Genomic DNA, 14,825 nt, shown 5'->3' with positions numbered 1-14,825 from the left:
GGGGCAACCAGGATAGAATCCGGCGCCCCAACCAGGACTAGAACCCCGTGTGCCGGCGCCGCAAGGCGGAGAATTAGCCTGTAAAGCCACGGCGCCGGCCAAGAATTCATTTCTAAATTTAGGGGCACACAGTCTAGCAAAAAGACAAGTTAGACAGCTATAATATAGTGCATTAAGTTCTATGATAAAGTTGAAAAATTAAGAGCCATGGAACCCTGATGAGGGCGTTTAAGCAGATTGGGAGAACAAGGAAGGTTCCCCAGAGAGGATGACTGATGAGCTCAGTGAGAGTGAGCCAGGCCACGCAGGAGAGAGCGTGGGAGATGGGTTGTGTTTGAGATGTGTTCCTTACTGGTTCCTAACTGAGTGCAAAACTGATGCCCACTTGTTCTTTATCATTTATTTATTTATTTATTTATTTATTATTTAAAAGATTTATTTATTTATTTGAAAGGCAGAGTTACAGAGAGGCAGAGAGAGAGAGAGCGCTTCCATCCACTGATTCACTCCCCAGATGGCCACAACAGCCAGAGCTGTGCCTATTCAAAGCCAGGAGCCAGGAGCAATAAGATGGGACCAGCATCTTTACAAAAGAAATCTGGACATCACCAAGGTTAATCATAGGATAAAGGCTAATGCTGAATTAACTTGTACATGCCAAGATAAGAACACAGGAGTAGGGGCCGGCGCTGTGGCACAGTGGGTTAAAGCCCTGGCCTGAAGCTCCAGCATCCCATATGGGCACTGGGTCTAGTCCCAGCTGCTCCTCTTCTGATCCAGCTCTCTGCAATGCCTTGGAAAGCAGTGGAAGATGGCCCAAGTCCTTGGGTCCCTACACCCATGTGGGAGACCCAGAAGAAGCTCTTGGCTCCTGGCTTCAGATCGGCACAGCTCTGGCCATTGCAGCCAATTGGGGAGTGAACCAGTGGGATGGAAGACCTCTCTCTCTGTCTCTGCCTCTCTCTGTAACTGACTTTCAAATAAATAAAATAAATCTTTTTTAAAAAAGAACACAGGAGTAAATGGATATAAAATAAACCATTGAAAGTTAGTTTTCATAAAGCAAGTATAATTTTGCCTTGGGAACATGTACTTAGAAGTAATAATCCATTATCAGTGAAATATCGCACCACCATGGGAGGGAAGTGTTCTTATCTGACAGAAGAGAGACCTGAATGAAGCATGCAAAAGACCAGATGAGTGACAGGCACATGGGCACACAGCCAGGTGCTTCCAACTCAGACCAGCTCGGGGCTGCTCTCTTACCTGCCACCCTATTTATGTAGCTTAAAACTTTCATTAAGACTCTTTTCTAGAAAACATGATGTCCAGAGGAGACCCACCATATGTATAGATAAAAACACTATTCTTTCCTACAAGAATCCAATCTAGAAGCTAGCTTCTGGAAGGGTCCACTCTCCCGCTCCTCCAGCCCCCATCTTTCTCTATTGGTCCTGCTGTAACAAAATACTTGAGATGGGGTAATTAATGAACAGCTGAGGTTTCTTTCTCCCAGCTCTGGAGGCTGTGAAGCCCACAATCAAGGCCAAACCAGAGGGTTTGGCATCTGGTGAGGGCTGCTCTCCCAGCTTCAGATGGAAAAGAGCAAAAGAGGCTGAACTCCTGTGAGCTCCCCATTACCCAGGGAGGAGCCTTTGTGGCTTAACCACCTCCCAAAGTCCCCGCCTCTGAATACTATGCCACTGGAGAATCAGTTTCAGCGTAGATTCTAGGAGACACAGTCAGGTAAGGCAGTAACAAGATGGGGCAATTGGAAGGCAAATTTTAACAGCCAAAATGGATTTTTTTTTTTTTTTTGCATTGGAATAATGCCTATGAATCTTACCCATACCCTCTTCTAGCTGAGAGCTGGAAGTAAGAAGTATCCAAATCACTTCACAAAGAAGTTTCCTTGAAAACTTTTTTTGGGGAAAAAACAACATTTAGGTGAGGCCAAAATATATTTTTTAAAAAAAATCCGTGATCATGATCCAAGCAATTTAAAATGCAAAGTTGGAGAAAGAAATGGAAACTAGTAGAGTGGCCTATTCCAAACACACAAAAAGGAGTGGAAAAATTCTTTCCTATTATGTTGACCACATTCTTCCCTGAAATCATAAGCTTTCAGTTGAACAAGTATTGTAATAGGTGCTTATTTATCCAAGATGGCTGGAAAATGGGCACACCTACCTCTTTTTGTTGTTTGGATGAGTTACCAGATGCACCACTCAAGACTTGGTGTTTTAAAATCACCTTGACACTGAACTAATTTGGGCAGTCTTTGGTCTTTCATTCAGAAAAGGAGCACCAGCAGGGTTTTCAGGAGCTCAGTTTCCCCACTGTTAACTCCTTCCAGGCCAAATTCCTCATGGCATTCCAAGCTCAAGGGGCCTGTCCTCTTCCTGTCTCTCCCAGTTCACCCTCCTCCCCTGCTCCCGGCCTGCAGCCGCTTCTGTGTCTAACTCTTTCAAGCTCATTCTTCACCATGGCAGTACATTTGCCCTGACAACTTCTTCTGCCTGAAAAGCAGCCTCCCCTGTCTTCTCAACGTTCGTGCTCAGCAGGACGTGCCCATACCCAGGCTGCCCCCACCCCTGCCCCATACAACATCAGTGTATTGACTTGGTGGCACTCTGGATGCCTGGGCTAATCTTCACAGCTGCCTCTGCTTAATGATGGTCTGTGCCCCTACCTGCACTAGCCTGAAATCTCCTGAAGAAGGATCTGGCTGATCCCATTTACTCTTGCATTCCCAAGGCCTAGAAGAGCTCCCCAGTTAGGGTTGGCAGTAAATAGTTCATTAGTGAATTGGTGAGATTAAGTCGGCCAAATCAAGTGTCTCTCATGACGCTCTCTGTGACCTGCCTCTGTCATCGGTTTGTTATTTTATACTCACTTATTAGGCTGTTACAGGATAAACTTAGGCACAGTAACATTTTAGAGAATTTATTTGACCAGACAGGGGATCAGGGATGGACAAGCACCAGCCCACAAGCAGCTCAGCACTCTGCCAATGTGGGGAGAAGAAACTTTTATAAGGTGCTCAAGAAAGCAAGACAAAGAAAATATTTGAGTGGCTGAAGTGGAAAGTCCCTAGTTAGAGGTTAGGTGGTGGTTTTTGATGGGTTAAGCTCAAGTTTCATTTTATTGCTTACATTGAGTTGGGTTTTTAATGAACTCCCAGTTAATTATTATTATTATTTTATTTATTTGAGAGGCAGAGGGAAAGAGAGATACAGAGCACGAGAGCCCATCCAGCAGTTCACTCCCTCAATACTCACAACCCACAACACCTTGGGGGTGGGCCAGGCAAAGACCGAAGTCAGGAACTTAATCCAGGCCTCCCATGGGGGTGGCAGGGACCCAACAACTTGAGCCATCACCTGCTAGCTGCTGGATGTGTTTTAGCAGGAAGCTTGAATCAGGGACTAAGCTGGGACTTGAACCCAAGCACTTCAATATAGGATGTGGACATCCCAGTCAGTGTCTTAAGTGCTAAACCATATATCTGCCCCCCAGCCCAACAGGTTAACAAAACCAATCAATCAGCAACCTTATAGCCATTAAAGCAATCAATACTGATGTGATTCATGTCAACCTTTTTGGATACTGTTGAACTAAATGTGTATCTTTCAAGCCTCTTCATTATCAAAAGGTAAACACATTTGCTTTAGGAATCAGGTGCTAAGAGACTTTCAGTATAATCTAGAACTACTCTCCTTCACCAGAACAGTGCTAAAGTGATGGGTTTCAGGAGGGAACTCTGGCCTTTACATCTCAGGGTAAACAAGTTTACAAAGGAATTAGCCTGCATTAGTGTTTTGATACCATGTTAAATTATTGAAGGCTTTTGATGAGCAACAAAGAAGGCTGGAATGTGACAGTGGAATCTGAGTCACTTTGTACTTCAAAGAGATTGCTTAACTGAGACTCTTGATGTTAACCTTACCCTTCACAAACAAAGGCTTGACGCTATATCCTTATCAAAGTCAAGAACATAAATTATTATAAGGAAGCTTCAATTGAACAATGACATTGGTAGAGATCAACAGCAGTGGGATCCAGAAACTTTTCAATGCCCCTTCCTTTTGAGAATCAGTGACAGCAGCCAAATCCTCTTCCCCAAAATGCACATGAACACACACACACACACACGGATGCATACATACATGTGCACACACACGTACACACAATCACTGCATATCAGTCTCATGAAGGTGATGAACCACAGACAAGGTAGCACTTCCCCAGGCCTCATGCCCCTCCCTCTGTTCCCTCCAGACTGCCAAACCCACAGCAGCTGATGAAGCATCACGTTTTACTTTGAACACCAAACCTAGATGGTTAGTGATTTTGTTGATCCTGAATGACAATAGGTAAAATTACTAATTGTGGTATTACTGCTCCAGGCAGAAATATGAATAAATATAAAAGGAGAGCGGAAGAGAGAAGAGTGAGGGAGAGAGGGAGAAGGGGAGAAGGAAAGCATAAGAAAGGGATGAGGCCGGACGCTGCGACTCAATAGGCTAATCCTCCGCCTGTGGTGCCAGCACACCAGGTTCTAGTTCCGGGTTCTGGTCCGGGCGCCGGATTCTGTCCCGGCTGCAACACACTGGCCACAGCAGCTATTGGAGGGTGAACCAACGATAAAAGAAGACCTTTCTCTCTGTCTCTCTCACTATCCACTCTGCCTGTCAAAAAAGAAAAAAAAGGCCGGCGCCGCTGCTCACTAGGCTAATCCTCCGCCTTGCGGCGCGGCACACCGGGTTCTAGTCCCGGTCGGGGCACCGATCCTGTCCCGGTTGCCCCTCTTCCAGGCCAGCTCTCTGCTGTGGCCAGGGAGTGCAGTGGAGGATGGCCCAAGTGCTTGGGCCCTGCACCCCATGGGAGACCAGGAGAAGCACCTGGCTCCTGCCATCGGATCAGCGCGGTGCACCGGCCGCAGCGCGCCTACCGCAGCGGCCATTGGAGGGTGAACCAACGGCAACGGAAGACCTTTCTCTCTGTCTCTCTCTCACTGTCTACTCTGCCTGTCAAAAAAAAAAAAAAAAAAGAAAAAGAAAGAAAAAAGGGATGAACGGATATGGGAATGAAGATGTTCAGTAGATAGATGGACATGAGCCTCTGTGTATGAAATTAGCCAAGGGAAAAGACAAGAAATTTGTGTGGCAAGCAGCCATGGAAGCAGCCCAGCGTATGTCCATCCAAGTCTTGGCTGTGTGGTGGTAACTTTGAAGGTGGCCCCAGCCTTACCCCCTGGAGATGTCAAAGGAGAATCTTCCTGGCCTTGCACATGGGGGCTATTTTTGGAACATTCAATCTGATAGCATTGGGTAATAAAAATTTGGGAGGGGGGCTGGTACTGTGGCTTAACGGGTAAAGCTGATGCCTGCAATACCGGCATCCCATATGGGTGCCGGTTTGAGTTCTGGCTGCTCCACTTCCGATCCAGCTCTCTGCTGTGGCCTAGGAAAGCAGTAGAAGATGGTTCAAGTCCTTGATCCCCTGCACCTTTGTGGGAGACCTGGAAGAAGCTCCTGGCTCCTGGCTTTAGCCTGGCCCAGCCCTGGCCATCATGGGCATTTTAGGGAGTGAACCATCGGATGGAAGACCTTTCTCTCTCTCTGCCTCTGCCTCTGTAACTCTTTCAAATTATATAAATAAATCTTTAAAAAAAAACTTATGTAGGCATTTCATGAATTTTATATCTGGAAATCCTTTTGTCCAGCAATATTCCAGAAAAAGAGAGAAGGGGAAGGAGAAACAGCAGGAAGAAATAGACCCCATACTCATATAAATCCCAATCTGAATGTAGACTGGATGCTCTCAGCACTTCCTTTTTTTTTTTTTTTTTTTTTAAGATTTAGTTTATTTATTTGAAAGGCAGAGTTACAGAGAACGAGGGAGAGATAGTCCACCTGCTGGTTCACTCCCAAATAGCCGCAACGGCCAGGGCTGGGTAAGGCTGAAGCCAGGAGCTTCTTCCGAGTCTCCAACATGGGTGCAGGGGCTGAAACACTTGGACCATCCTCCGCTGCTTTCCCAGGCACATTAGCAGGGAGCTGGATCAGAAGTGGAGCAGCTGGGACTCAAACTAACGCCTTTGGTGGCGGCTTTACCTTCTATACAATAAGAGCTCCTCTCAGTTCTTTCCGGAGGGTTGACCGTCCGGCCTGTCAGAAGCACTGCCTCATTAAACTCTGCTACCTTGCTTACCGCTACTCTCTTGTCTTGCATCCAAAATTTTCTCACAGAGGCACAAAGTGCTCTGGTCCTCTGGCATGCAGAGAGAGGAAAGAGAGCAGAGGGAGACTGACAGCGGCAGGAGCTGGCTGATGCATGTGGCTGTCCATCCTCCCCCAGATATCCAGAGTGAGCCCCCCCTTCTCATCTCCCACTGGCTCCTGGGGCCCCCCAGTCCCACCTCCAGCTCTGCTGCCCTTTCTTCTACCACCCCACGGATTCTCCTCGCCCTACCCCTCTTCCTGGCTTTTTTTTTTTAAGATTTATTTTAATTGAAAGTTGGAGTTACAGAGAGAGAGAGACATATTCAGAGAGAGGTCTCCGATCCTCGGGTTCACCCTCTATGAGCAGCCAGGTCTTGGAGGAAGAAACCCACACTCTGATATGGACTAGGAGTGTCTCATGTGAAAGCTAAACCTGCTAGGACACAATGCCTGCCCCTTGAGTTCGATTTTGAAAGATAACAGTTAACAAATAACAACAGAGAAAACAATCTACATAGAAGCCTAAGTGTGACTAGTCAGGGCTGTTTCGAAAATGAAAGTCAAGGTTGGAAGTGGCAGAAGAATGGTGAGAGAGGGAGCAGCCAGACAAGACTCTTAGTAATAAGAATATAATAACAACCAATTATTAAGCGAGTATCCTCTGTCAGGCACTGCTGCGTAATAACGCACTTTGCATATGTGGCTTGTAAAATCCTCATTATGACAGTCCTCCTGAGCTAAAGAGCTTGGGCTAAGCCCTGTGGCCACTAGACTTCTGAGTAGGGTGGATCCCATAATCACATGTGTATTTAGAAAACCTATTAAGGCATCAGGTTTTTTTAAATTATGGTAAAATACACACAACATGAAATTTATCATCTTAACCATTTTGAAGTATGTATTAACTACATTCACATGATTTAAAAAAAAAGGATTTATAAAGGCACAGTGGCAGGGGGAGGGGAAGAGAGAGATAAAGAAGGAATCTTGCCCCGAAGGGCTGTAGCAGCTGAGGCTGGGTCAGGGGAAGCCAATAGCCTGGAACTCCATCTGGGTCTCCCACTCAGGTGCAGAGACTCAAGCACTTGGGCCATCCTCTGCTGCTTTCCCAGGTGCATTAGCAGGGAGCTGGATCAGAAGTGGAGCGTCAGGGACTCAAACAGCATTCTGATATGGGATGCTGCCTTTGCATGTGGTGGCTTACCCTACTTCGCCACATTCTTGTGCTGCCATCACCAGCACCCATTCATGGAACTCTTCACTTCATAAAATTGAAACTCTGTATCCATTAAAGAATCACTCCCTACTGGCCCTCCCTTTTAGCCTCCGTCTGAATCCTATAGTATTTGGAATATCACGTAGGATAGTATAGTGGAATAATGAATTGTTTTGTGGCTGGTTTCTGTTAATGTAATGTCCTCAAAGCTCATTCATGCTAGGGCATGAGTCAGAACTTCTGTTCTATTGAAGGCTGAATGAGTCTCATTGCATGCACATGCCGCCTGGTGTCTACCCATGGCCCAGTGCAGGTTCCTCCTATCTTTTGGCGATTGTGAACACTTGCTGCTGTGGACATAGGTGTGAAAACGCCTTTTGTGATTCCCCTCTAGTTTTCCTTTGGTGCTGGGGCTCCTCCCTCTCTTGGCTCCTGTGGTGCTGGCAGCACTGCCCCTCCCCTCCTGTGGGCTCCTCAGCGCCTACCTGCCCCACAGCTCTCCTCCCCATGGCCTCGGTGGGGGGTGTGGCAGTTGGGAGGTGACCCAAACCAAGCCAGGCAGACTTGATTCCGGGGTTTTGGTTGGAACTGTCAGGAAGCCATCCTCTTTTCCATGGTTCTGCTGAGAGGGTCACGGGCACACGTGACCTCTTGGGGGTGAATTTCACACCAAGGTGGAGGGGCTGAGGGAGTCACAGAGGGAAAGAGGTGAAGGGAGGCACACACCCTGTGATGCCTTTGTCTGGGTTCCTGAACCCAGCCAGGAAAGCGAAGTCTCCCAGCCTCGGGAACCAGTTAAGGGCACCTTTTGTCCAAGTCCGTTTGACTTTGTTTTCTGTCTGCCACCACCACAATACTCTGCCTCCATGTCATTCTGTGTCGTTCATCATGAAGGACTCTGATGGAATAAAGAGGATTTGGAATGTTCCCTGCACAAAGAAATGATCAGCGTCTGAGATGACAGATATACCAGTTACCCTGATCTGAATGTTACACTCTGTTGACATGTACAGAAACACCACGCTGTACCCTACCAGCATGTACAGTTATCACATGTCAGTTAAAAATAAATATATATATATACATATTTAAAAATAAAAAACCCTAACATGCATGGCTAGGGTCAACAGACCTCCTTGGACCCCATAACTGGGCCTAGTGGGATTACAGTAATCACTTTGACAAGTCTGCCCCAAGCCCGCCTCTGATGGTAAATGGGGCATACACTGGTCTCCCCTTATCTGTGGTTCTGCTGTCAGCAGTTTCAGTTACTTGCAGTCAACCCAGGGCCATCAATAGTAAATGAAAAATTCCAGAAATAATTCATAGGTTTTAAACTTCATGCTGTCTGAACAGCATAATGAAATTTTGAGTGGTCCTGTTCTTTCCACCTGGGAGGTGGAGCATGCCTTTGTCCAGGGGATCCACACTGCGCATGTCTGTTTGTCTCAAAGTGGCCATTCTGGTTCTCAGATTGACTGCTGTGGTAGCACAGGATTTGTGTGCAGGTAAACTTTGTTTTATTTACAGCTCCAAAGTGCAGGAGTAGTGATGTTAGCAACTCAGATATGCCGAAGAAAAGCTGTAAAGTGCTTCCTTTATTATTATTTTTAAAGAGAGTGATAGCGATGGAAGGAGAGGCAGAGATTGTTTTTCCACCTGCTGGGTCATTCCCCAATTGCCTGCAACTGCCAAGGCTGGGCCAAGGCAAAGCCAGGGGCAGGAACTCCACCCAGGTCTCCCATGTGTGTGGCAGGGGCCCAAGCAGTTGAACCATCATCTGCTGCCTCCTCCCATCCTCTGGTGCATCAGCAGCAAGCTGGACTGGAAGCAGAGGCAGGACTTGACCCCACGCAGTCCAGTATGGGATGTGGGCATCCCAAGCTGAGGACTCACCTGCTATGGCACAACATCCACCCCAAAGCCCTTCTTTCAATACCATCTCATATCATCACAAGAAGAAAGGTGAGTACAACAAAATGAGATATCTTGAGAGAAACAGAGACAATATCCAGGTAACTTTTACTGCAGTATATTGTTTCAACTGTTCTCTTTTATTATTGGCCATTGTCCATCTCTACTGTGCCTAATTTATATATTAAGCTTTATCATAGGCATGTATGCATAGAAAAAAGCAGAGTATCTATAGGGTTCAGTGCTGTCTGTGGCTTCAGGATCCACCAGGGGTCTTGGAGCCTGGTCCCCGTGGGTAAGTGGACCACAGGTAAGTGGGTAAGTGAACAGGGTGCATTCTTCAAAAGGAGGAATTGACAGGGCTGGCTCTGTGGCATAGCAGGTAAAGCTACCACCTGTGACATCAGCATCCCACATGGGTACCAGTATGAGACCTGGCTGCTCCCCTTCTGATCCAGCTCCCTCCTAATGCACCTGGAAAAGCAGAAGATGGCCCAAGTGTTGGGCCCCTGCACCTACATGGAAGACCCAAATGAAGATCTTGGCTTCAGCTTGGCCTGGCCCTGGTCATTGCGGCCATCTGGGGAGTGGAACCAGTGGATGGAAGACCTCTGTGTGTGTGTGTGTAACTCTTTCAAAATCAATCTTAAAAAACAAAGTGACGCCACATTGGAGAATGGAGCAGTTGGGCATTAACGAGAATGATCTCAGGGGGCTGAGGAGGGTGGCACTTGGGACAGGCCCCTTTTCTGTTCCTTTTCTCTCACACCTCACCTATGCCTCCCTTCCATCTGGCTGACTACCTTCCAAGAAAACTGATTTTTACAGGATAAAGCAGAACAGCAAAGGATCATGATCAAACCCCATACAACGCTGTTATTATAAGGAAAAAGACAAGGAGGATAAGGTTTTTACAATAAATTCCGTAACACCTCCAAAAGAGTGACTTGGGATTCCTCAGGGATCTGGGAAGCTGGGCTTGAGAAATTCTAAACCAGGCCTGGTTTTGAATCCCAAGTCTGACTTTGGCCAAGTTAGGTATCCTTCCTCACAAAATCTTAGTTTCTGATTACAAAATGGGCTAGATAACGTTCATCAACACAGGGCTGTTGTGACCGACTCCTCTATGTGGGGTAAATGCAATTTGTCATCTCTACAGGGAAGGAAATTTTTGATGGTGAAAGTGAGTGTAATATTAGGGAACTCTATCAGGTCTGCCTGTGATTTTAAAATAACATAGCATTTATAGTGCTCCTGGGCAGACACTCTTTGCAGTTGTTAGCACTGCTTGGGATGCACACATACCCTGTAGGGACTACTGGATTTGAGTCTAGCTCCACTCTTGATTTCAGCTTCCTGTGAATCCACACCCTGAGAGGCAGCAGGTGATGGTTTTAATAATTGGGTCTCTACCACTCATGTGGTAGACTTGGATTGAGTTCTGGGCTCCCCAAATTGCCCTGGCTGGGGCTGTGCCAGGCCAAAGCCAGGAGCTTGGAGCTTCACCGGGGTTTCCCACGTGGGTAGCAGGGGCCCAAGCACTTGGCCCATCTTCTACTGCTTTCCCAGGCCATTAGCAGGGAGCTGGATTGGAAATGGAGCAGCCGGGTCTTGAACCGCCGCCTATATAGGATGTCAGTGTCACAGGCAGCAGCTTAACTTGCTGCGCCACAAAGCAAGCCCCAGCAGTGCTCTTTCCATGCTCAAAAGTGTTCCTATACGGATGATAAATTACATGAGCTCACTGTCTATAACGTATGTAACAATGTGTAGCACATGCTAAGTTTTAAAATTCTTAGTTTCTGAGCTTTCTACTTTAATATGCTGATCTCCTTTGTTGTTCTTTGTAAGTATCAGGCATTGTGGGGGCTGACTGTGTCCTACAAAACCTCCTGTGTTGGGAAGTGAATTTCTGAATTGACATGTGAATGAATGGTATCTGAAAGTGGGCCTTTGAGAGGTAATTAGGACTAGATGGGGTCGTGAGGATGGGGCTCCTAAGAGGGCATTACTGGTTTTCTAATAAGAGTAAGAGAAATTCAAGCTAGCACACTGGCTTTGTCTCACTATGTGACATCCCCACCCACCCCGTCTTATGATGCAATATGAAGGCCATAACCAGATGCCAGAGCCATGCTTTTGGACTTCCCACCCTCAGTACTGAGAGCTAAAAACACAATCTATTCTGTATGAACTGTTGGTCTCAGGTGTTTTGTTCCAGCCACAGAAAATGGATTAAGACACAGGGCACATTGTCCAAAGAAGTGTTACTGTTACTCTGGTGGCAAGAGATGTGATGATCTGATCCATGGATTTCACATCTGTGCAAGAACCTTCTAACAACCCTCTGACAACTGCTTTTAATCAACTGGCATTTGGAAAAGTAGAATTGACCTCTTAAAAAACAATTATTTCAACTAAAAGTCTTCTGTATATTAAAGTGGAAAAGATAAGACTGTTAGGTCACATCATGGCAGTTACTTTATGACAGTTTACTTAAACTTGAGCATTTGCTGATGCATTTGACTGTTAAAACTTGGTTAGTATTTTCAAAATTTGTTCTGAAACAAACAAGTGAAAGATATATAATGAGGAAACACAATCCAGTTTAAAAAAAAAGGCCTATGATTTGAACAAGCATTTTCCATTCACACAAAACATATACAGAAGACAAGAAGCACATGAAAAGAAGCCTAGCATCATTATTTATTGTGAAAATTCAAATTAAAACCCTAATGAGAAACCACTTCACACCTACAAGAATGGCTAAATGTAAAAAGGTTGATTATACCAATTGTTGGCAAAGAAGTACAAGAACAGGAACTCCCGTAGAAGGTGGGAATGTAAAATAGTACAACCATTTTGGGAAAAGTTTGGTAATTTTCTTTTTTTTTTTTAAGATTTATTTATTTATTTGAAAGTCAGAGTTACACAGAGAGAGGAGAGACAGAGAGAAAGAGAGAGAGAGAGTTCTTCCATCCGATGGTTCACTCCCCAATTGGCCACAACAGCCACAGCTGCGCTGATCCGAAGCCAGGAGCTTCCTCTAGGTCTCCCACGTGGGTGCAGGGGCTCAAGGACCTGGGCCATCCTCCACTGCTTTCCCAGGCCATAGCAGAGAGCTGGACTGGAAGTGGAGCAGCCGGGTCTCAAACCGGCGCCCACATGGGATGCTGGCGCTTCAGACTAGGGTGTTAACTCACTGTGTCACAGCGCCGGCCCTGGCAATTTTCTAGAGTTAGACACACCTCTGACATCATCCAGCCATTCCTTTTGTAGGTATTTATCCAAAAGAAAGTATACCTTGATATAGACTGTACATGAACGTTCACAGTTTTATAGATGGTCTTTGTCTTATGAAGGCATAACTTGTGATTCCCTGACTTTATGGTGGCGTGAATAACATTCTGAATTTTCTATTTTTCCAGAGTAGTAATATGCAGTGTAATACTCTCTTATGATACAGGAGGTACCAGTGACCCACAGTTCCCAGTCAGCCCCAGGTCTGATACTCAGCAGCGTACTGTGTTGCTATGGTGTTTGGTAGGTAGATGTATTAAATGCACTTTTGACTTATGATATTGCCTGCTTTCTGATGGTTTATTGGAACATAACACCAGAGTTACAGGGTCACAGTGTATGTGTAATAGCCCCAAGCTGCAACCAATCAAGGTTAAGCATAAAACCACTATGGTGAATCCCTACAAAGAAATACCATGCTAAAGTAATAAAAAGGAATGAACTAATGACATAAGCTATGATATCAGTGCATCTCAAAGTAATTTTGCTGAGTGAAAGAAGTCAGATAAAATATAGTATATAATGTGTGAGTCCATTTATATAAAATTTTAGGAAATACAAATGTATTGTGATATAAAGCACATTAGTAGTTGCCTGGTAAGGTAGCAGGCAAGGAAGGAGGGGATGAAGGGGTTACATGAGGAAAATTTTGGAGGTGATGGGCATGTCCATTGTCTGGTTGTGCTGGTGGGTTTTATGGGTATATGAATGTGTGTATGCCTGTATCAAACAATGCTCTTTATGTATAGTTCGTGGTATATCAATTATATTTACATAAAGTTGTTAAAAATTATCCCCCTTTGGGCCAGCACCATGGCTCACTTGGTTAATCCTCAGCCTGTAGCGCTGGCATCCCATATGGGCGCCAGGTTCTAGTCCCGGTTGCCTCTCTTCCAGTCCAGCTCTCTGCTGTGGCCCGGGAGTGCAGTGGAGGATGGCCCAAGTGCTTGGGCCCTGCACCCACATGGGAGACCAGGAGAAGCACCTGGTTCCTGGCTTCGGATCAGCACAGCGCCCACCGTAGCAGCCATTTGGGGAGTGAACTAACAGAAGAAAGACCTTTCTCTCTCTCTCTCTCTCACTGTCTATAACTCTACCTGTCAAATAAATAAATAAAATTATCCTCCTTTTTAACTTTTATTTTTATATAGTTGAGAGTCAAGGAGGGAAAGAGAGAGAGAGAGCTTTCCTATCAGCCAGTTCATTCCCCAAATGCCTGCAATAGCAGGGGCTGAACCAGGCAAAAGTTAGCAGCTGGGAACTCAACCCAGGTCTTCCACATGCTTGACCCATCAGTGCTGCCTCCCAGGGCCTGCAATGGCAGGAGGTTGTAATCTGGGCTGGGTCTCAAACCCAGGTACTATGAATTGAGATGTTGGCACTCTAATTGGCACCTTAACTACAAGGCTAATCACCTGCCCCCCAAAATAGCACAAATTCTGCAGGTTTTCCTTATTACTTATTCCTAAACAGTGAGTTAAATTAGAAATGAAGGCAGTCTCTAGAGTACCAATGGAATCCAATAGGACCAACGGTACTTCAAACAGTAAATTCCAGTGGCGACGTCAGAAAGAGTTCCCAGTACGGCAGTACAGTTCGTTGCTGAGCTACTGTTGCTGCTGTCCATCTTCAGAACACTTCCATCATCTCAAAGTGAAACTGGACTTCTTAAATAACTCGCATTAAACGATACAATTCACATTTCCATGACAAACTGAATACAACTCTTGAACATTCTATAAGCAATGACCTCTGGGCAGATGTAGTAGCTTTCTTTACTAAAACTAAACACTTAGCACAGGCTACTTACAAAACAAAGAGGTTGATTTGGGCTCTCATGGTTCTTCATGCCTATAGCCCACGACCAGGCCAGCCCCAACGGTTTGGCAGATGGCAGTGCCGGAGTGTGTGGGGGGGGAAGGAACACACAGCAAGCTGGGAAGCCGAAAGAGTGACTAGGCCCGGCTCTGCTTTTATAACCAGTCCTCTTCTAGAACTACCTTCAGGCAAGCCCCCAAGGCTAAGGACCGCCCACCAGGGCCACCTCCTAGACACCATTATTGGATGGAGTCTCCACTCTCTTAGTCCCATTAACTGCATGAGTTCACACCTACATCTTGTTCACGCCAAAGCAGCAACTTCAGATGATTTTGTCTATTTCTCCTCTG

This window comes from Lepus europaeus, chromosome 5 (assembly GCF_033115175.1).
Source record: "Lepus europaeus isolate LE1 chromosome 5, mLepTim1.pri, whole genome shotgun sequence".
NCBI classification, from domain to species: domain Eukaryota; kingdom Metazoa; phylum Chordata; class Mammalia; order Lagomorpha; family Leporidae; genus Lepus; species Lepus europaeus.
This window is presented reverse-complemented; position numbering follows the sequence as displayed.